The following is a 22,060-nucleotide window of genomic DNA, read 5'->3' as shown; positions in this document are numbered from 1 at the left end:
TTACATACTCACTGCCAGTTTTTGCAAATGCCTAATAGTAGTTTTGTTGCTATCAGGAGTGGCACAACCTGTTGAAAGGCTGAAGGGGTAATTACTTTTTCATATAAGGTAAGATTGATGTGGATATTTATTTCCTTTTTAAACAAGAATAAGATCATCTTTTTAAAGCTGCTTTTAGTATTTCTCTTGTTGTCTTTGCCTGACAATAACATTTGTTTTATGATCCGAAACAGGTCACAACAACCAAAAAGGAAAAAACTAGACAAATTTGTAAGGCTGTAAGGTTTTTTTTTCCTTTGTGTTTGTTGCAGGGATACGTTCTGTTCACTTGTGTAACTTGCAGGAAGGGGAAAAAAGACAAAAGTTTCTTGATAAAGACAAAAAGACCCAGTTTTGTTTCCTAGACATTGTCTGTTCAACAAAAAGTAACAACTACATCCAAAAAAAAAAAAAAACAGGCAAAAGGTGCACACGGTTACAGTGAGAAGAAAGTTCAGGTGAATTCCTCTTATTAATGTCTGACTTTGATCTGGTTTATTTGATGTGCGCCACTGAAAGAATGAGTTCCACCTTTTCTTCTCCCTCTTTGACCCGTTTCCTGCTGACATCCTGACATCAAATAAACTGTCTTCTTGCGGAGGAGATTGAAAGGCTGCTCTACCATAGTGTGGTCCAAATAAGAGAAAATGTCCCTTTTAAATTGGCTGCAGGAAGCCAGTCGCCTGATTGCTACTTTACTCTCAATGACAATCATGGAAGGAAAATGAGTCTAAATCAAAGGAAGGACCAACCTTTTAGACATAAATGACTGCTTCTCCCCCCACCACCACCAAATTGCATTTCTGATGTTATGCAGAAATAAACATGGAGACTTTAGCCATGGCAACAATACACTGAGGTTTAGAGTTCGCTCAAGTCGAGATCATTGTGAAGATCTAGCAATACTTCACAATGATGATATTGTAGACCGAAGTTTGCTTCTCACAGTTAAATACAGACAGTTATAATACAGCATCCATATGAACCTTCTCCGACTGATACTCTCATGCAGTTTTGCGTTCAACATATTGTTTATTTATAGTGTTATAGTGGTACTAGTATAGTACTATTGATATGTGTCAATGTGTGTATATACATATACATACAGTACAGACCAAAAGTTTGGACACACCTTCTAATTCAATGGGTTTTCTTTATTTTCATGACTATTTATAAGGCAAGAAATCCCACTTATTAACCTGACAGGGCAGGTTGACCTATGAAGTGAAAACCATTTCAGGTGACGACCTCTTGAAGCTCATCAAGAAAATGCAGAGTGTGTGCAAAGCAGTAATCACAGCAAAAGGTTGTTACTTTGAAGAAACTAGAATATAAGGGGTATTTTCAGTTGTTTTACACTTTTTTGTTTAGTGCATATTTCCACATGTGTTATTCATAGATTTGATGCCTTCAGTGTGAATCTGCAATGTCAATAGTCATGAAAATAAAGGAAACTCATTGAATTAAGAGGTGTGTCCAAACTTTTGGTCTGTACTGTATATACTGTATATATATACAGTATATACAGTATATATCTATATATATACATATATACAGTAACTTCCGGTGTAACAAATTTATTTTTAGAATGACTCTGAACAAAAAGCACAGTGTGTTACAGCAGCTTCTCCTAATGTCTATCGTTGGCTGCTCCCTCAGCTATGGCCAGCTTCTTCTGCCACAACAACAGGATCACATTACATTTTCACCGCCAAATACAACAACCAAAGAGCAGCACAACAGTCGACAGATACCAACACTACTGGCATCACTGTACATCTACTCCAGCATAAATAACTTTCAGTAACTGAACTCAAAATACATACAGATAAATCTCGTTGACACGCAATATTTCAGTTGCCAAAGAGACCAGTCTAAAACAACATGCAACGTCTTGTCATTAAACCAGACAACAAACAATACAAAGGGTTAAAAGCAGAAGGCACTAGAAGTAAAACATTAAAAACAGGAACAACCGTCTCAGTTAGAACAACCGTCTCAGTTATCTTTAAATGGCTTTGAAATCCTTCAGTTTAATGACAATGCACAACCTCAGTTTTTTTTTTTTTTGTTTGTGCAAATGGGAAGGAGACGTAGGAAAAGGCATCCCCCCCCCCCCGAGTACTGTTTGTACTAAAGCGACAAACAATGCAGTAAGAGTCTGAGTGCAGTCGTTCTGTTTGACTAACATATGAAGCTCTGAAAGATCCTAAGGACAATTTGTGTCATTAATTTTTCCCGTTATTATCAAGAAATTTTGGTTGAGTAGAATGAATGTAGCTCAAAATTTCCAGAGGATATATTTCTATGTTTAAGATTACGTTTTGGAATATTTGAGTATTTAAGCCCGAACCAACGTGAAGACACCCAGATATATATATAAAGTAGAAAACTGATCAAATTCACATACAGAGTAACAGGAAAACCTGCAGATGTTTTTCTTTTGCTTCAAATACTGAGGTAACTGTGTTTGCCATGAATAACCGCCGGCGCCATGTTTATGGAAGGCTGCATCATTACATTCAGTTCATGAATCCTAATCTTAAAGGTTGGCTCTCACATACAGCCTTGGGGGACACCTTGTGTAATATTCAGGTAACAGAAAAAAAGACCACTGAGATAAAACTGTGCTCATGACCAGAAATATAAATTAATAATAATATCTGAAAGTCTCTTTAATATAATGTCAAATTTATAAGTATTGCAGCAAAGCAGTCCTTCACAGAGTCTTTTATAAAATGACTTAAGACTTTAGAGGAAGTAATTATAGTGCAACGACTTTTCCAAAAACACAATTTATGAGTGAAATAATATCAACATATTTTCTTTAGATGTCCATTCACACGTATGATTATCCCAAAGTAGATTAGATTTTTACACAAGGAAACAAATATTGGTATCTTTTTCTCAAGTGTTTAAATTAGATTTCAACAAGTCTACAAAGAAAACACAAGACAGAGTGCAAAACAAAACTTACGAAAACATGGAGATGCATGTACTGTGATGGGAAAAAGTATAACGGCCTATGAAAGACTGTTTTCTGTTTTTAACAACATAAGGAAAGCGCAGGAAAACATTAGTAAGAAAAGCTAAGCTATGCTATATTGCTGTAACTTTTCTTCCATGAGTAAAACAGTTTCAGAGATTTGACCTCAATATTCTTCAAATTTCTACATGATATATAAAAACGTATAATGGTGTGACCCCACACGACTGAGAGTGTCCGCATACACTGGCCATGCCAATCTAGGCCAAGAGGGGGCAGGATGTATGGTGCACTAGTTACTGGTCTTTTGCCACACTAGGGTCTCATCTGCAATCAAAACGCACTTAAAGCTCTGTTCAGTGTTCCTTCCTCTGTTTGCACTGCATTGTTAAAAGCATGTCTGTATTCTGACACTGGATGGGGTGCTGGGCTGAACTGTACGCCGTGTCTTTCAGACAGATGGGTTTATTTGTATGCAGAACACATGGAGCCGTCACCTGGGGAGCAGCTGGGCCTTGGAGCGGAATGGAAAAGTTCAAACTGACTCACATACACCAAAGAGACACGAATATACTGTTCGTGCACTTGTAGTGCTGGACCTAAAAAGGATTGCAGAAGCATACAGAGTAATTTGCCAATGAAGAATTTCGTTCAGTTGTTCAAAATGCTTCTGAAGAGGAGGACGCTCGGTGCCGAAGACAAGACAAGAGCTGTGTAGAACAGAAGACGGCCATATTGCATTAAAAAGTCAAGATTGATGTGTGAGGAGGGACCGGCATGCATGAAGGACACAGACCTCCTCCTCAAAGACAACAGGTAGTGTTGTAGCAGTGAAAATGGGAATTAGCAGAATTATTCAGGAAAGTGGCTGCTAGGCTCTCTGTCAGCACTCCACAGGCTGAGAAGGACGAACAGTAGCATCTGCTGCTTACAGTGCGGTTCCATCAACACTTCTGCCTCAACGGTTCTCCAAAATGGCCACCTCGTTTCAAGGTAAAGCAGCAGCAATTTATTACTTAGGTCGGTCTTGCTTTCAAAGCTCCTCCACCTGTGATCTCAGCTTCACGGCGGCGGAGTCTCAGTTAAACAACTTAAAACTATGACAAAATACTTGCGGTCGCAAGCCTGAACCGTGGGTGAGAGTTGAAACACCAATCCTCCTGTCAATTTCACATTCCTCTTACACTCACTTATCAGCACAATGAGCAAAGAGCCAATGTACTTGAACTCCTTCACTTTGAGTGGGAGCTCGAACATTACCAGAGGGACTCAATCTGCAGTTTTAGAGAGTGCCGAGGGTACGGACCAATTTGAAACTAATGACTTATTTGGTGACTGCTCATACGTGTTGAATTAGGAAACAATTTTCAAGTTGTTTGAAATCTAACTGTATGTACTCACTGAATTGTAGCATGGCAACAGCGATTCGTTCTGAGTGTGACAGATATTAACCCATGTAAAAGCTCATGGTACCTCATAATTTTGGTTCTAGTTTATAGTTTGAATATCTTAGCATACCTGAAATAAGACAAAACGAACTTACAAGTAACTTTTCAACAAGACATAGGTGCTTGTAATAAGTCAATATTTATTTGTATTGATGTAAAAGTACTAGTTCCATTGGCTGTTTATCTCACTTATAACAAGATATTTTTCCCATGTTATAGGTGAAATAAATTGCCAATGCAACTAGCACTTTTTCATCAATATAAAGGAATTATTAACTTTAAAAAAGCTCTTATAGCTTGCTGAAAAAGTACATTTTTGTCTTATGTCAAGTGTACCAAGATATTTGCACTAGAAACTAGACTAGAAATACTTGGTAATATTTTGTGCTTTTGAAATGCTCTCATTTCTAGGACTTAAGCATTTTTCAGACATTAATTTCAATGTAGATGAGTTTGTATTAATTCACAAACCATCCAACTTTTTAAAACAAACTTTTAAATCAAAATACAGACACCTATAATGAACTTGTGAACTGTTCACAACCAATAAATGGAACAGATTTTTGTGGAGCATTGGATGAGCAGTCAGGACCAGAAGAGGTGATTGTGATGTGATGTGATGCACTTCAGTGACATTTATAATTTTCAGCCATTGTTTACATCCAGATTTAGTACGCCTTTCTTCTTCTGGTACACAGTTACGATGCATGTCTCCCATCAAAGGCATTAAGGTCGGATAAAATGTAACATGAAAATCATCGGATCGTGTCGCATAGTGGCACGAATCAGATTTTTTGGAGGGGCATGAAAATATCAAAATTCGTCCACAATCAAACTCTAATGAAGTGGACCAAACAGGTGAACTCTGGTCTGTGTAAAAACCTAGATATTGGTTCGGTTGAAGTGTATTCTGGCCTGGTTTGTGAGAACGTCAAGCAGACCGGAGACTGCTCCAAAAGCAGGAAGAAAACTATGGCGCAGGGCATTATGGGTAAATACAACCAAAACAAATGTGTGAGTCTAGCACAGGGGTGGGCAATCCTGGTCCTCGAGGGCCAGTGTCCTGCAAATCTTAGTTGTCTCCCTTGTCTATCACACTTGAATCCAACAGCTGAATCACCTCCTAAGTGCAGCCAAGTTCTCCAGAGTCCTGCTAATGACCTCATTATTAAAGTAGAGACACATCTAAAGTAGAGATGCATCTAAAAGTTGCAGGAGTCCAGCCCTCGAGGCCTGGAGTTGCCCCCCCCCTGGTCTAGCACTAGCAGGAGAAATGGCTTGTCGTTTTTTACCAAAGACAAAAAAGCAAACCTACACACACTGAAATCTGATGTCACTCCATTTTTGTTTTTTTTTGTGAAGAAGGACTCTACGTTCACCATCTTCTTCTGTGGTTTTGTGTTTTCTTCGGTAGTTCTGGGTGCAGCGCCACCATGGGGGTGTGAACAGGTTTTTCAAAGGGTTTGTTTCATTTGACAGCGAGTGCTGTGTTAAAGTGAACTGCAGCAGCTGGAAATATTACAAATGTTTCAACTTTGGTACAAAACCGAGTCTACTGGACTTTCAGATGTGAAATCACCCTAAACCCATGTCCACATGAAGCCTTCAGTCAGGGTCTGTCGGCTCTCATGGTCAGCAGACACGTTGGACAAAAATTAATAATTCCCCTAAACAGCATACATAAATTATTTAGATTTATTTTGTACTTGGAGAGAAATTATTACGATAGATATGCACAAACCATGTGCGGACACTGTGTAAATATTCTTTACTGCCATTATGACAGCAGTGTTTACAGACTCAGGGTGATTCTTGAGTCTTGTCTTTTGTTTTTTTTAAGGTGACTCAACTAATTAGACTACTTAGGTGGTGTGGCCCCTGCAAACAGGGTTTGATACAGTGCAAATGATTGTAATTTTACTGGGCCAGCCTGTGAGACAGCTTTCGCCTTGACTTGCTGATTGGTGAAGTGCTCTTTAATTGGTTTAAACTTTGCTCTCGCTGCTCAGGGATCTGCGCGCTTAATTTCAGCAAAAGGTCAATATCAATAAATCTGGATGCTCAAGAAGAGAGGAGGGCGAAGGCTCGGAAATAAAATGCACCGCGCTCTTCGGGCTCGAACTGACCACGGGGAGAGGGGAGGCGAGCTGACCCTGGTAACACAGTGAACCAACAAGGTGCTGAGAGAAAATTAGAATTTGAGGCTCCGTCGGCCCACCCTCTTGTCAGATGTTTATTGCCCGTGACCCCTGCGAGATGAGGTCAGATTTTCATATTATCGCAAACCAACTCCTTTGGCACATTTGGTTGCAGTATATTCAACAGCAGTACAATGAAATGGCCCAAATGGATGGGCCTGCGTCGGAGGGCGAAGGGAGACGAGAGCAAAAAGAGAGTGAGCGTCGCCGAAGTGGAGAAGGGTTTGCAGGATTGCAGCGCGGAGCAGATGCAGAAGGAATTAGAGTGACGTGGAAGAAAATCTACTCTGTTTGCACCTTTCTTGTTGGATCTACTCTTCTTATTTGTGAGCTTTCCGAGGTTCAACAAATGGGAGCCCAGGATGTTGGCCCCCTTAGTGCGCTGGGTATCCACTCTGTCCCCCCCCCCGGGGTTTAACACAACCAAACGGAGAGATGAGCAGCTCAAATGATTACATGTCTAACACTTTCTACGGCTCATCACTCTCTAATGCCCAAGTGGTACACTTTCACAACACTCATGTCTGTCTTCACACACACATAATCTCTCACTGACCAAACAACAACTGAAAGATCCATCGGTTGGGGCGGGGGCGAAACGTGACATTCAATCAAAAACACGACACGCATTATTGTCCGGGTGAGGTTTGAAAATTAATTTTCACAGCATTCCCTGCACTTTTCGCTCATCTGCGAGCTGATTGGTCCCAATTTTCGAAGCCAGGGCATTCAGCAGAGCTATGTGCTTCTCCTGAACAATGGGAGCAGAAATTGGGTAATTATTCCGTCTGGTCACCATGCATCACTGCTCCCATAAAGTCACGGAAAGGAAACACCAGCCACAGGGTACATAAAACAAAATGAAGCAAATGACAAACAAAATGAATGCTAGAAGTGCACAGCACCGGCCGGCCAGTTTTCTGTTTTGTTTTGGGACTGCGTCCAGTTCTTATTTTAATGCCAGCAGAAATACAGCCCGCGTCTTTAGCTGTGCTTAAAAATCTGTCCTGTCATCAGTAAACAGACTGTAGCTTCCAAATGCATTAAAACGAACACTGCACAGTTAACTCAAGCTAAATGGGTATTCTGGTGCTGGAGTATGTTGCTGTTTAATGTTGCAGCACACAGTGGGGCTGTGTTGCATTAGCAATGTCACAATAAGCAAGATTAAGAACTGATTCAGATAAGTCATTATCAAAAAAGGTCGTCCATCATAAAATAAAATAACTATTGTTAGGTTTGTTTTAAAAATCGTATATGTTGTTGACAAATCCAAAATAGTTTTTAGTTCATTTGTTAAGGCATTTTTGAGCATTAAACCAGAAACAACAGAGCTTCAAATAAGATCAAAGTTTTGGGCGTGTCAGCAATAACGAAGACTGTGAAGAAAACCATTTAAATGATTGTGTGTGGCTTTCAAAGCAGGTAAGGTCGTCAGCAAAACCACACAAGAACTTTACACTACATTGCATTTATCAACATCAGTGTCGACTATGTTCTGTCCCCCCTACTTTCTTGGTAAGTAAATAATAATAATAATAATAATAATAATAATAATAATAATAATAGAGTAATGCCCTGCGACAGACTGGCGACCTGTCCAGGGCGTACCCCGCCTCCCGCCTGGAACGTAGCTGGAGATGGGCACCAGCAACCCTCCCGACCCCATTAGGGACAAGGGTGAACAGACAATGGATGGATGGATGGATGGATAATAGAGTAAATAATTAAAAGTAAATAAGTAATAAAAACAAGGTCTAAACCCACTAACAAGTACTCAAAATCACCAAATGTCTACACAGAGAAATGAAAACAAACATGCATGCATTGTTTATCGTAGAGGAATTGAGATTTTCAGATTCGAAATACGACTGTTGTGTATGACAAAAAGGAAATGCCTTCCTTCTTGGGTAAAAGGAAGTTAATCCTTCTTCAATTGCAGTTCTGCAAAGTAGGACATAAAAGAAAAAGCTCTGGTCTTAACAGCTTCACCATTTCTGACAAAATACACAAGCACAAACTCTTCATGCTAACCACCAAGGATTGTGGTGAAGGGCTGGTGATTTGGAATCGCTCTGCAGCCTCAGGATCAACCATCATTTTATCTGATGCATTTTGATATCAAATGTGAGGTAACCTGCCTCCGCTGATGACAGAACAATGATCCCATATGCAGCTGCAACTCCATGGCAGAAGGACTAGAAAAGGAACTTCCTGAAATTTTGCCGCGGCCTTGAGTGAACTGGGCGTAAATAAATTCCCCCAAACTACATGAAGCTAAGGCAATGCCGTCAAGTAAAGTGAGGCTCCAAAATGATGAGACAGACGACAAATCCCACACACATCCCAACTTTTCAAAAGTTAGGGACTTCTAAAGTGGTGGTAAAAGCTTCCGAATCACGGCGTGTGTTTGGTTTTTTTCAAACAGCTTTCTCAACGTGGCCTCGGTTTTGTTTAATAAATAATGACGAAGTAAAAACTGTTGTATACACTTGAGATCAGGTTGAAATTGTTTTAGAAACCTGGTTAAAAAAAAAGGATAAAAAGCAGATCAAGTTATGCATTAATATTTTAAACCCTAACCATTAAAAAAGTGTGTACTTTCTTTTCAACATGAGTGTATATTAACATCCTTGTTAAATAATTCAGCTGTAGTTTGATGCTGCTCATATCAACAGTCTTTTCATGACTTCCCTCCATTAAAAGAATCACAACCGGATAAACATTTTTAATTAGTCTGAGCTTATTTTTTTCTGCACAGAGACATTCCCATGATAATATCGGCACTTAGCGACCCAGAGTGACCCAGTGTGAGGGATCCCCTAGTAAATTGTGTCAGGGCTAAATCTAAAAGCATTGTAAGTTCATTAAAATATTTCTGTTGATGCAGTTTAAAAACCTGTTTGTCTGAACATCCGAGCCACGATCCCCCTGATTATTATCACGTGAGATTTGCTAACTGTGTTTCTGCAGGCAAGTTTGTCTCGTTGACATGATCAACTTGCCTTGCAAAAGTGTTTCATTTACAGCTAACAGCACAAAACCATTAGATAACAAATGTTTCCTTTGTTCTAAGTTACACTTCTGGTCAATTATTTGTTTGTTTCTGTTATACTCACAATTTCTTTGTCCCTTTAGATGAGCAGGTGTGGAAGGGAGGGGTCGGCCCAGCATTTCCTGTTTTAAATGGATGTGTGATGTCACTGAGCGCATCACTGGGTTCTACCAGGAGGAGGGTTTTCTTTTCTTTCTTTTTTCTATTGTCTGTTTTTCTTTAAACTGACCTTTCTAGTTGCCTTGTATTAAATGTTTATTTTCAGACCGTTCATTAGTGTAGATGAGTTTGTAAATTAGATAAATAATCTAATTCCTGTTTCTTTGTTTATATTTTGGCGTTTGGTTTGGCCTGTTTTATCAGGGTGTGGTCTAATAAAGTGCAGGTGTGTTGCCAATCTGATATTAAACCAGTAGAAATTTAGATGCTTGAGCAGGATTTAATAAACTAAAAGACGTTAAACAATAAAATCCACCAGAAGGACTTGGAACTGCCTTTTTTTACCCTTTGACTACACGACCTCACAACTGCTTCATGAGATTGGTCATGCAAGTGCATAAGTCTTTTAGATGTATTATTAGTTAATAAATGAATTACGATAAATAATTTGTACTCCGAAATGAACAGATTGTATCTAAATCCCCATCACAGAGCAGTGTGTAATTTGGGGTGCTGCAGTGGAGCAGAGGTTAAGCATAAGCCACTGTCAAGAAAACTGGTATGGGGTTTGAGATCTTTCCAGGTACACGCAGAAAAAGGGCATAAAGGCTTAGGAGAAATAAAGCAATCTTGTGTTTTGATTTATAATAATTAAGTTGAACATGTATGAGTACAATTGATAATATGTGTATGTGTATAAGTAATCACTGAATGATCCTGAAATGTATGAATAATGATCTGTAATGATAACAACAAATAATTATGGTTGATGAGTTATAATCTGAAAGAGATGTAAGTTTTAATGAATATTAGAGCTGAGATGATTTAAATGATTTCAATACTAAGTTGAATGTGGTTGATAATGTTAACAAGACAAAGAGGGCAGTTATAGAAAAGAAGGAAGTTGGAACAATACAGTCAGCAGGATGGGTGAGGCCCGGCTGACAGGAAATGTCGCAAGTTGGAAAAAGGAGGAACTTTTTGCTGGACTCAGTAAACAGGATGGGGGCCGGTACTTTCCACCGGAGAAGCAGCAGATGTTCAGGAAGTCATGCAGACCAAGCTGTACACACACACACACACAGAGGAGAACAATATAAAAGGAGGCTGAAATGAGAAAGCAAGGGTTCTTTGTCCTCGGCGCTGGAAAGAAGTCGATACGGGGAAGCAGATTGAGGAAACAGCAACGGACCACACCCTGGAACCACGGGAGACTTGAGACTCCGCGCCGCCAAGAAGGGACAAGTACCGGACGCCCAAGCCCTGGTTTCTGATTCGATCGTCGGTCTTGCCTCAACCCAAATACATTGCAACAGACTTGGAGAAAAGACAAAGTTCCCGGAGGGATAAAGAGCTGGGTTTTTAAAGGATTTAAACCCGTTCCACTTTGCTACTATTCTAAGGAGGATTTTTCCACATAAGGACAAAGATTCTGACCAAGGCTTCTGGATGTTCCTGTTGCTAAAGATCCATCAGCAACTGGGTGTGAGTTGAATTTGCCCCCAAAAATCTATCTCAGAACTTGCGACATAAGTTAGGGAAAGGAGACAGCATGGTATGGTTATACATGTGGATCTTATTATACTGTTCTCGAATTTATATACAATTGATTATTGATTTGTATGTCACATATCCCTGCTTAAGCTTGCTTAATAAATTTATACTCTAAAATTCTAATGAGGTTGGTGGACATTGGAATTAATCGAGTCGTTTAATCATTTTTCAGTTCTTTTAATAAAGGTAAAACTAATGTACATGGTTCTAGTAAAGAGGAGGCTTCATAATTTCCTTTGGTGAGAGTAAAATAATGACCCAGGGACTTATATCCAAGTCACTAAACTTAATCTAGCCGGTTCCAAGAGCGAGTTATATTTTAGAAAGCGAGCTACCGTTAACAGAAGTGGTTATTGGAATTATGCAGCTGTGAGGGCTACTCAGCTGATTGTTTCTTAACTGAAAAGGGTCGTAGCTTCTGGATTGGAGGTAGTTAGAGCTAGACGAATCGCTTTCGACACCAGTTTGAATAGATCATCTCTTATAGATCTCGTTTAGGGTAATACCCAGGTCTTAGAGATTTTCCGGACCTGTTAGACAGAGAACTGGTCAGTAGTCAGCCCCGGAGGGTTGTGATGAAGTGGGCGGGGCTAGCTATTGTAGGATAACGGACACCACATAAGGAGGCCTTAGTCCTCCAGACGTTGTAGGTTTGATTCCCGGCCCAGTGACCTTTGCCGCATGTCTTCCACCTCCCTCTTTACCTACTTTCCTGTCTTAGCACTTTCAAATAAAGGCCACTAGAGCCAAAGACACCTTTAAAAAAACAGTGTGCAATTTAAAAAAAACACCAGCAGTGCTTCTCTAGGTTTCTTTCATTCATACACCAGATGTGCAGTGCAGCATCAGGTAATCAAACTAAACCTGTTAGATGTGAAAACACATTTAAATCTCATCACCTTTTTAATAACTCGGCTTTTCCAGGTACCCACTGCCTGTAAACTACCCACTCAGTTAGACGAGCAACACTCCGACAACTTCTCTCCTTGATGCCATGTTGCATGCGTGACTCTGGAGTCCAAAGATTTGGATGAATTGTAGGTCTGAATGTGGTAAAAAATAAATAAATAAATAAAAAGAAAGAAAGAAAGAAAGAAAGAGGAAAAAAACTCGCCTCCTTCTCACACATGACCATAAGGAGGCACAGGATGAGGCCGTGGTGCACAGATTTCAGCTGTCAGAAAAAGGATTTCAGCATCATCTCAAGCAGCGATGATAATCTCACGCTCACCTATCACTAACCCGGAGATGAGAATCTGTAACGACAAGCCCCAATCAACTTTAACCGCCTTGGCTGGGGGGCTAATAACATTTCATGTCCAATTAGGTTATCTGACACAGTTGTATCTCCCTGCAACGTTCTCCTCTCTGCGATAGGCGCGCTCTGACTCAGAGGGATGGGGTATACCTCTGACTGGGCTGACAGACTGGGTCAGAATCAGCGCCGCAGCGGGTTAAGTTGGGTCCGTCTTCCTGTATAACTGAGCCGAGCCTCGATACAGCGCAGTGGTGAATCACAAAAACCGAAAATGATCATTTGGCCATTGATGGGAAAGAGGGGAACAACCAAAAGAGGCTATCTGTGTTTGAAGCACAAAAAAACAGAAGCTAATCGACGCGATGTGATAAAACACCAGACCCGTCCAGCGGCGCATGGGATGCAAATAAAGTTTCTGGGACTGGGAATGTGACTGAAGGCAAAGTGACCAAGCTGGACACAACCAGAGCCTCCAGCTCTTAGGCTGGCGCTACCATCTTCTCCTTCTTCCTCCCCGTTGCAAAGCAAACACAGAAGTCGCTGGCTTGTTTGAATAGTTTCTCCGGGGCTCTGCAATCTCGTCCACATTTCCCCAAATGTCAGCCGAGTTATCTTTTGGAAAGAAAATTTCAGTCCTGTGAGAAATTGCCTTTATTTTTCAGACACACTGGCTCATGTTTCAAGGTTGGCAAATATCCAGAGCGGGGAGGGGGTCTCGATTTGTTTTTTTTTGTGTGTTTGTTTTGCTTTTTAAAGAAGAGAAAAGCAAAGTAGAAAGGATCTAGTTTAGAACGTTTTTTGTTGTTGTTGTTTCTCCTGTGAATCTGTTGTAATCTTTAAATAACAGAAGTACAACATTGTCTCCTTGTTCTTTCTAAGAACAAACCTGAGGGGAAAAAGCAGAAGAAGCATAAAACTCGGTGTGTCTAAGCCGGATGGAGCTCAGTTCAGTAGATATTGCCCATCACCAAGTCTCCGAGGTCCATTAGCATTGCTTATTTAAACAGCTGTGCTGAGAATTGTTATTTTAAACAGAATAAAAAGTCCCACAACAGGGAGATGCACTTCACTTCTTTTACCAACCGTTTCTTACTGTTGGTGAGAAACTTTGAAGTGTTGCGTAACAGTAAGTGAAACAGACTATGTAGCACTGCTGTAGAATGATAATGTAATATATTTACATTGGCAATGAGAGAAGTGGATACAATTACAAGCACAGAGCTAATTATACCTTCGTAGTTTTATTACATTCTTGTAATTATTAGTTTATTAAAGACAAGGAAGCTGAGAATAAAAAAACCAAATGATTCTGTTTTTCATCATTCCTTTGCTGTCATCAGGATGGATGTGGCAGCGAGCAGGAATATTTTTACACACTATACAGTTGAAACCAGATATTTATATACACATAAAAATAGACACACTTTTTTTTATTTTTATTTTTATTTTTATCCTCGCTCTCTGAAGTTTGTTACAATTACCAAAATTATTTCCATATGCTATATTCCGGAGATTCAAGGCGGGTTTTTTTTGTTTTTGTTTTTTTAACTGTGCTAACATTGTGAAAATGTGTTGCTAATTTTGAAAAAACATGACAAAAATAGATGGTTTTTGAAAAATTTAGCTTGCTAGTCTTTTGTTGGAATAATGGAAGGTTCCAGGACATTTTACCAAAGACAATAGTGGTTGATAAAAACAATAAAAAAAATCCTTGTCTGACTTGAGCTGCGAACTTCCTCAGTCATAAATTCTACAGTCATGGCTAAAACATCATTTGAATTTCTAATGTAATATAGAGGTTCAGAGTTTACAGAATAATGACTCTGCAGGAAGGAGGAGGATGCATGGATACAGAAAATATTCATAATAATCCAACACAGAAGTATAGCTTGCTTAGGGGTGTGTTTTCTGTAACTAATTTCACCGCATGTATTTTAATCTTTAATCATCACTTCCAGCTATGAAGGAGAAAAAGTTTTTTTTTTAAAATTATAATTCCTACTTGTTATCCAGCATAAATACCAGCACTTACATGTGCACTGCTTCTTTAACAAAATAAATTATGCCAAATTTCAATCAAGAACGGATGACCTTTTAACATGTAAATATCACTAATGCACTAATTATTTGTAAAGGGCCGTAAGATTATGTTAAATATCTTCATGGATATTTAACATATTTAATATGCCCTCTAACTATTACTTGAGGCTTAAGCAACATTTAACTTAAATCATAAAAACTATGAAGGTGTATTTTAGTAAAATGGGGCAAATGACGTTTTTGTAAATAGGGAAAAATAGGACAAGTCTAAAGCATGATTTCTGAACCATCTAACATTACTGGGATCAAATGAACAAGAATGTAAGCCTGGCAAGATAACGAATCTTGCTGAGCGATTAATTGTCTCAAAAATTATTGCGAATAATTATTATTAAAATTAGTTAACTGAACTTGTAGCCATTATTTTGTGCCCATTGTTGGACACCACACGGCAGGATCGAACCGATCGAACCGTTATACCTAGGATTTCTGTCGGCTAAAGTGTGATCTGTCAGGTTTTGAAAATGGGCCGACAATCGGCCGACAGCTCTAAGATCGTGTCGTGTGCGCTGGGCTTTACACTAAGGAAATGAGGAAGGGAGGGTCAGTGGAGAGCACCGGAGTTGAGCCTTTTTTCATTCAGTGTCTTCAACAGAAAGAGAAAAAGGCCGGAAGAGACGATAAAGCCGATAATTAAAATAAGGTCGACAGTTTTAATTTATCGATTAATTGATTTATTGCTTATCACAACGGGCCTACAAGATTGAGTTGATTTCACAGCAATTTCACTTCCACTGAAACAGTTATATTAAAAATGCAAATAACGGCTCACAGGGATCTTAAAGTAGAAAACACCATTCATAGGACCCACAGAAGCACTGATAGTATTATCTGTGTCCAAAATATTTGGATCTTCCTCATTTGTCAGCCATCTATATATCCTACGGTCTAAACTGTGGAATGGGGGAACGTTCAAGACGCCACACATTCAAACTCCTATTACCACTTTTGATTAAATAAGAAAAATTAAAAAAAAATTATGATTATTATTAAAAGTAAGAGGCTTTTCAGTTGGAATGTCTTAGAGTAGCATTGATGGTTTGACAGGGGGCAACGTCCAAAGACAACAGTTGTCAGGGTGTCAGGTGAAGCTTTTTCTGCTCTGGTTAAGTCGACAGTTCTCTCTGCTCTGGCTGGTCATTTCCCGAACAATTGGTAGTGTAGTTTTCCTCCACAGAACACTTTTACTTTCCCTGACTGCACTTTAAATTGAAGTGGTGCTCCAGTGTAGGAAATACACAAGAGACTAGTTGGACAGACAGGCGGATGGACGGATGGATGCGTGGATGGTATCATCTGAGATGACGTATGGGATACATGAAGAATAGTAAATGGTGGGTACAAATATATTGTATTTTTTTTTATATATATATATATATTTTAAACAAAACGTTACATAGCTGTCTGGAAAGCTTACAAAGAACATTGGCTTTGCCTCTGAGCTATTAGAACAACAAAAAAAGGAAACAAAAGGCTAGCGGTCCACTTTGGTCCTTTCTGGGCTGAGAGCCGTTTCAGACAGAGTAGCAAAGAGACGGAGTCAGACAATAGACATGATGCCAGATTAATAGAAAGCATGTAATTTTAACCAAATGTAACTTATTTGGGGGGACATTACTCTGTCTTTTAATACATTAACACAGCAACATCCATTTTGTGTTTTAAGGGCTTTGTAAGTCCGTATAATGTGCCACAACTATGACAGAGCACGCTGTCTGTTTTTAAGTTAAAATAAAAGGTCTCGTGGCAATGTTGTTTTTTCTAAAAGAAAATTTAATCAGCGGAGGGACATCTTTGAACCAAAAGTTGAAAAGAGCAAGCTATTATGAATAAAATTTGCCTATTTTTATTAAAAAAGTAATGGCAAGGCGTGATTTTATTTATTTATTTTCACAAATCATTTACAAAGTTCATTTTTGACAAGTTTGAATGAAATTGTGGGTGGTCATGCCATCATTTGAAGATGATTCTTGTCGTGGTTGAAGACATTACAGTCCCAGACAGTATATGTTCAGTTGCAGTGATATGTCTTGATACGACTATATACCCGTTACCATGGTTACCGCACCCAGCTCTATTCATCTTCAGTAGGAAGCCTCCTTTCATTTCTTTGCTTACATTCACTGGAGGGGGGGTAGGGGTGATCTTATAATATGTTGGCTGTTAACTAAAACTTTCTTCTGCTCGCTATGATCTTCTTATAAATCTTCAGAGCTGTACTTCTTTGCTAGTAGAGCAGCGACGGCCTTGATCCCAGAAAGCATAATGGAGTGCGAGACGAGAACATCTACACATGCCAGTGATTAGATTTCACAGGGAATTTTACTTGGTGGCAAGTAAGTCAAGCAAATCCACACATCCCTTGCATTGGTTTTAGGCATCTATAATGTATTCATTTATTTATTTTTTAATATCAGTTCTGGTTACCAATGTTTTGTACCTTTGTTGAATCTTTCAGCACATGTCGTGGGATGACACAAGTGTGAGTTCATTTGACTCTACGTCTTGTTATTCCCGTCCAATTTAACATTAAATGATCCTCTCCCTTTTCTACAAACTCTTAACCCCATTGAAGTTGCTGTTAAAGTTGAAGTTGTGCCTGTAAGCGGATAATTTGAAGGAACAGACAGGGGAGGATGACCAAGTCCCAGGGCAGAGGTCAGTATCCATTAAAACCAGAAGAGCCTTTATTGACTTTGGTTCGGCTAAGGAAAAATTGTTTAGAGCCACAAAAGTACCATCAGTCTTCAAAACAAATTAGCTTGTTTTTATCATTTGTACAATAGGAAATTGGGCTTTATTTTTAAATTAAAAACGGTTTTAATTAAGAGCCACAGTGGAAGGTCCAAAAAGACGCAGGTTGCAGAGCCTTACTCTAGGGCTGTGGTCCTCCAATCCTCTGCCCTCGATGGCCAGTGTCCTGCAGGTTTTAGATGTGTCCCTGATTCAGCACACCTCAGTCAAATGGCTGAATTACCTCCTCAGTATTCAGTCAAGTTTTCCAGATCCCTGCTAATAACCTGATTAATTGACTCAAGTTTACTGAAGGAGAGACACTGTCTAAAACCTGCAGGACAGCAGGTTTTAGAGGCCAACTGTTTTTCAGAATTAATCATTTTTAATCAAATCAATCCTAATCCACATTTAAAGAAGTACAACCGACTTTAAAGTTTTCTGCAGGGAAGAAAAGGCACACATTTCTCTAGATGTGCATAGCTGGTAAAGACAAACCTTTAAAAGAGTTTCCACTCTTACAACATTGCATTGGTCTATCAGATAAGACCCCAATAAAACTGAACCTTGTGATTCTAAGTTGGAAAAAAAAATGTAAAAGAAAACTTGGAGGGCTGCGCACACTTTCAAAAGTCAACGTGCATGATCCACAGCGATGTGGCTTTGAATTTCCTCCAATTCAAAAGCTTTTCTGCAATTTTCATAGATTTCCAAAGACTGCTGTCAGATTGTGTCTCAAGATTTTTGCTGGAGAAGAAAAATGAAGAAGAAGAAGAAGAAGATGTCTCCACACAGACAGGAGTGATATAGTCGCTTCCACTAGGCCCCCGGTACTCTAATCGGCTTTGAGAAGAGAGACGGATAGAGGACATCATTGTCTGCTTCTTGGCGTTTGAGCCCTGGAGGCTTCAGTTCCTGTGTACCAAGGCCAAGCATCTCTGTGTCCTCTCACAATTCAGGCTGTGTGAAGCGAGGTCTGTTTAGTGCCCAAGGGACCTAGCAACTGCTGAAGCTTACCAAAGTTGCTAAAGTCATCCCAGACTCACCACTTTCGAGTGTGAACGTCTAAAGGCCTCCGCAGCCCTTTACAGTCAGGGTCGCCTGGCTGGAATCTCACATTTGTTAATATTGCAGATCTGCATTTGTTTAACAAAATGGAGCCCTTATATAAAAGCATATTCTCCCAGAGTTAAATTCCTGCCCCCCCCTCTTTTTTTTAAATATTGAATCTCATGAATTGCCCGCACTCAAAGTAAGTGTCCCGTCAAGCTTTCACTTAAATTGTTCTCAAAAGCATATGCAAAAGGGTTTTTTTTTTGGAGTGGAGGCGGGGGGTAAGATCCTGCCATTAAAATCTGTCTCAGCAATTCTTCTGGCTTTTAAAATTTACTCTGGCTTTTAGAAGTATGCAATTTTTGTATAATGAGGAGAGGAAATTACACAGTCAAGTCCCATTTCACTGCCAGAGACAAAAGTCTGCATTTATTATTAATTTTACTGCATTTCACTCGCCATTTTGCCTGTTATGTCACCTTGTATTTTGCATTACCAGCACTAAATCGGACCAATGTGAAGCCTGCACTTTCCTCGGATTGCTGTGATGGGATAAGTTGTTATTTCAATAATGTATGCTTTAGTAACTCAGAAATGCATTATGCTTCAACATTAGAGAAGTCTTCTTCACTGGTAAATCCTTTAAGATCAAACCCAGACTTGCTTTTCAAGGACACATTCTCCCACAGGCTTTAAAATCCCATCTTTCATAACACACAGAGTCACAACTTTATCTCTGCCACATAGGAGATGGCATTATCAAATATAATAGGCAGGCTCCTATGCTTATTTAATAAATACAAACTGCATTTTTTTGGAAAGCACTTTGGCAGCCATTGTACCAACAGATGGAAAATAAATATATTTTCTAAATTTTATATGGTAGTTTCACCTTAAAATACCCCAAAATTACCTAAAATCATGACTTGATTTATGTATATTTTTTCCCTTGTTGCTGATTGGCTGTGCACCTAATTGTAGAAATAAGGAAGACAATACATACAGCATGTCTATGTGAGACCAGCTGACCAATCATAGGACAAAACGATTAATCTAATCTAAACAAAAAACAAAAGGTGAGGATTAGAAGATTTTAAATTACACAGGCGTGCAACAAATGCGACAACACTATGTACAATATTATATTCACAAGCAAAAGAAGAGGTTGTATTATTTCTGGGAAAATAATAAATTCCCTTTCTTTGATTTAACAAACAGTTTAAAATGATTTATTCTACATTTAAATAGTCTGACTTTTTCTTTTTACACTTTCTTTGTGTGTTCCTTTACTCTCATGTCAGCGATTTTATATGCCTAGTAAATGTAAAATAGTTTAGTTCAGGTTTGAACAGCCTCTTAGATTTTGTGTATTTTAGATTTTGATGTGTAGAGGTGTAAGGTTGATGCTTACCTAAAGAACAAGAAGGTTAAAGTTTATTTTAGCTCAGTGGAGAAGCTGGACTGAGGCATGCTGGCCAGGAAATATATCTAAAATGAATGTATGTAAAACAAATGTCAACCTGAGGAAAGGATGACATGCTACTTATTTTATACAGATCACTCATTGAGTTAAAACATTGCAAAGTTATTCAGTTTATACTAAGACTATATGAATGCATATGCGTTTAAATTCTTTTTTTTCTTTTGCTTTTTAGCTTCTAATATGAGACATTTATCTGAAAATACTGATGCTAAACAATAACATCTTTTTTAAACCACCGTTTTCAAATATGCCAGTGTATATGTAAACATACCTGTCTGTGAAAATTTACATCTGGCTGCTGCCTCGTGTGCATGTTGGCGTGGGGGGGGGGGTGCGTGTGTGTGTGTGTGTTGCTGCTTTGCATGGTGACTCAAGTCCAAGGCTGAGGCTGAGCACAGGGTTGTCCTTGGCTGTCACTACTCATTATTTGCCGGTCAGTGACACCGCTGAGCAGTGTGTGAGCAGTGAGGAGATAGCGAGACTCCTGGTGATGAGTGACAGACTCATCAAAGAGTGGCGTTGAGCGACTGCACCCGGTTGGCATCCTTGCGTTCTTCGTGGGGAGTCTGACCCTCAAGCGGTTCATAAAACGATAAAGCATAACGCTGCTCATCTGCTCGTGATGCAGGGAGGTGTATGCAGAAGTGTGAGCTAAGAGAAGAAAAAAGAATAAATGCATTGACTTTTCAATAACCCCGGTGTAGACACACACCGACAAATACCACTGTTGTCCCTTTTGCTATTGACAATAATCCCACAGTGGGGCTTCCTGCACTTACAAGTGATCACAGGCTTATTTAGCCACCTCCAGTAATGGAACTGTGCAGCACTTTTCAGTCCCATCCATGTCTTTGCTCCTTGTTTTCCATCCTCTTAGGAAATACGAATGCTCGTCCGAGAGCGGTCGCTCGCTTAAAAAATGCAAACCGTCTCACATTAGCAGAGCCAGAAAATGCACACCCAGGAACATTCTGCACTTCAGCAGCACAATAAACCATCTTTAAGCTGAGAGGAAGTTCAGCCAAAGAGGTCTGTGATTAATGCAAACCTTATACAAAATTCATAGGGTGCTATAACAAATGGTTCTGTCCCAGGATTACTAGAAATAAGGGGGAAAAAAATGGTTTTAACATTGCTGTCAGCAAAAAAAATAAAAAAAATAAAGTGCCTTATATCCGGATCTTTCCCCAGCAACATCATCGCTTAGCCTGTTGCTAATACACAGAGGGCTGGAAACAGGAAAGGCAGTCGTACCTTCCGGAGATTTTGCGGTTAGTATTGAGGTTTCACAACAAAGTAACAACAAGCTCCTGTGTCCATGTCAAAACCTAGCTTCAGATAACATTGTGGTGCTCCTTATAAAATTAAATAACAGATGCATGTAGAAGGTACATGTAGGAGAAGGCCAATAATACAAGGTGACAGATTTTTCAGATATTTGGGATATAGAGGTCAGTGGAAGACACAACATACCACTTGGATAATGTCCAATACATAAAGATCGAAGGACTAAAAAAACCACAAGCATGCATATGGCTTACAAATACTAATCAAAAGTACTGAAACACTTTGAATTTCACCTTTCACAATAATGTATTTTATTGTATTTGCATTTGGTACGCTGCCCAAACTTGTGCATCCTTGTCAAGCAGAAGAAAGTTGCAGTTATGTATTTATAAGGCCATGCTGCAACATTAAATGACTTATTAAGATGGGGGGGTTCCTCATAGATTCCACTTTTGGTGGAGAGGAATTTCTTCATTACAATGTATGGTATATTTCATAGTGAAGTGGAATCAAAAATGATCCATGAAGAGAGCTGCGGAGAGGTTTCAAGCAAAGGATTAGTTTCTAAAGAAATCTCCCAAAAGTTGTGCACCTCTCACGGAGCACTAACACAGTTGCAGACCTGCCGAGACGCCGTCCCCTATCTTTAACTGTCTCCGAGTTAAAAAATTGAATTCTTTTTCTTTCATGCTTTTTAACGACGACAT

This window comes from Xiphophorus couchianus, chromosome 4, assembly GCF_001444195.1.
Source record: "Xiphophorus couchianus chromosome 4, X_couchianus-1.0, whole genome shotgun sequence".
NCBI classification, from domain to species: domain Eukaryota; kingdom Metazoa; phylum Chordata; class Actinopteri; order Cyprinodontiformes; family Poeciliidae; genus Xiphophorus; species Xiphophorus couchianus.
Note: the sequence above shows the minus strand (reverse complement) of the source record.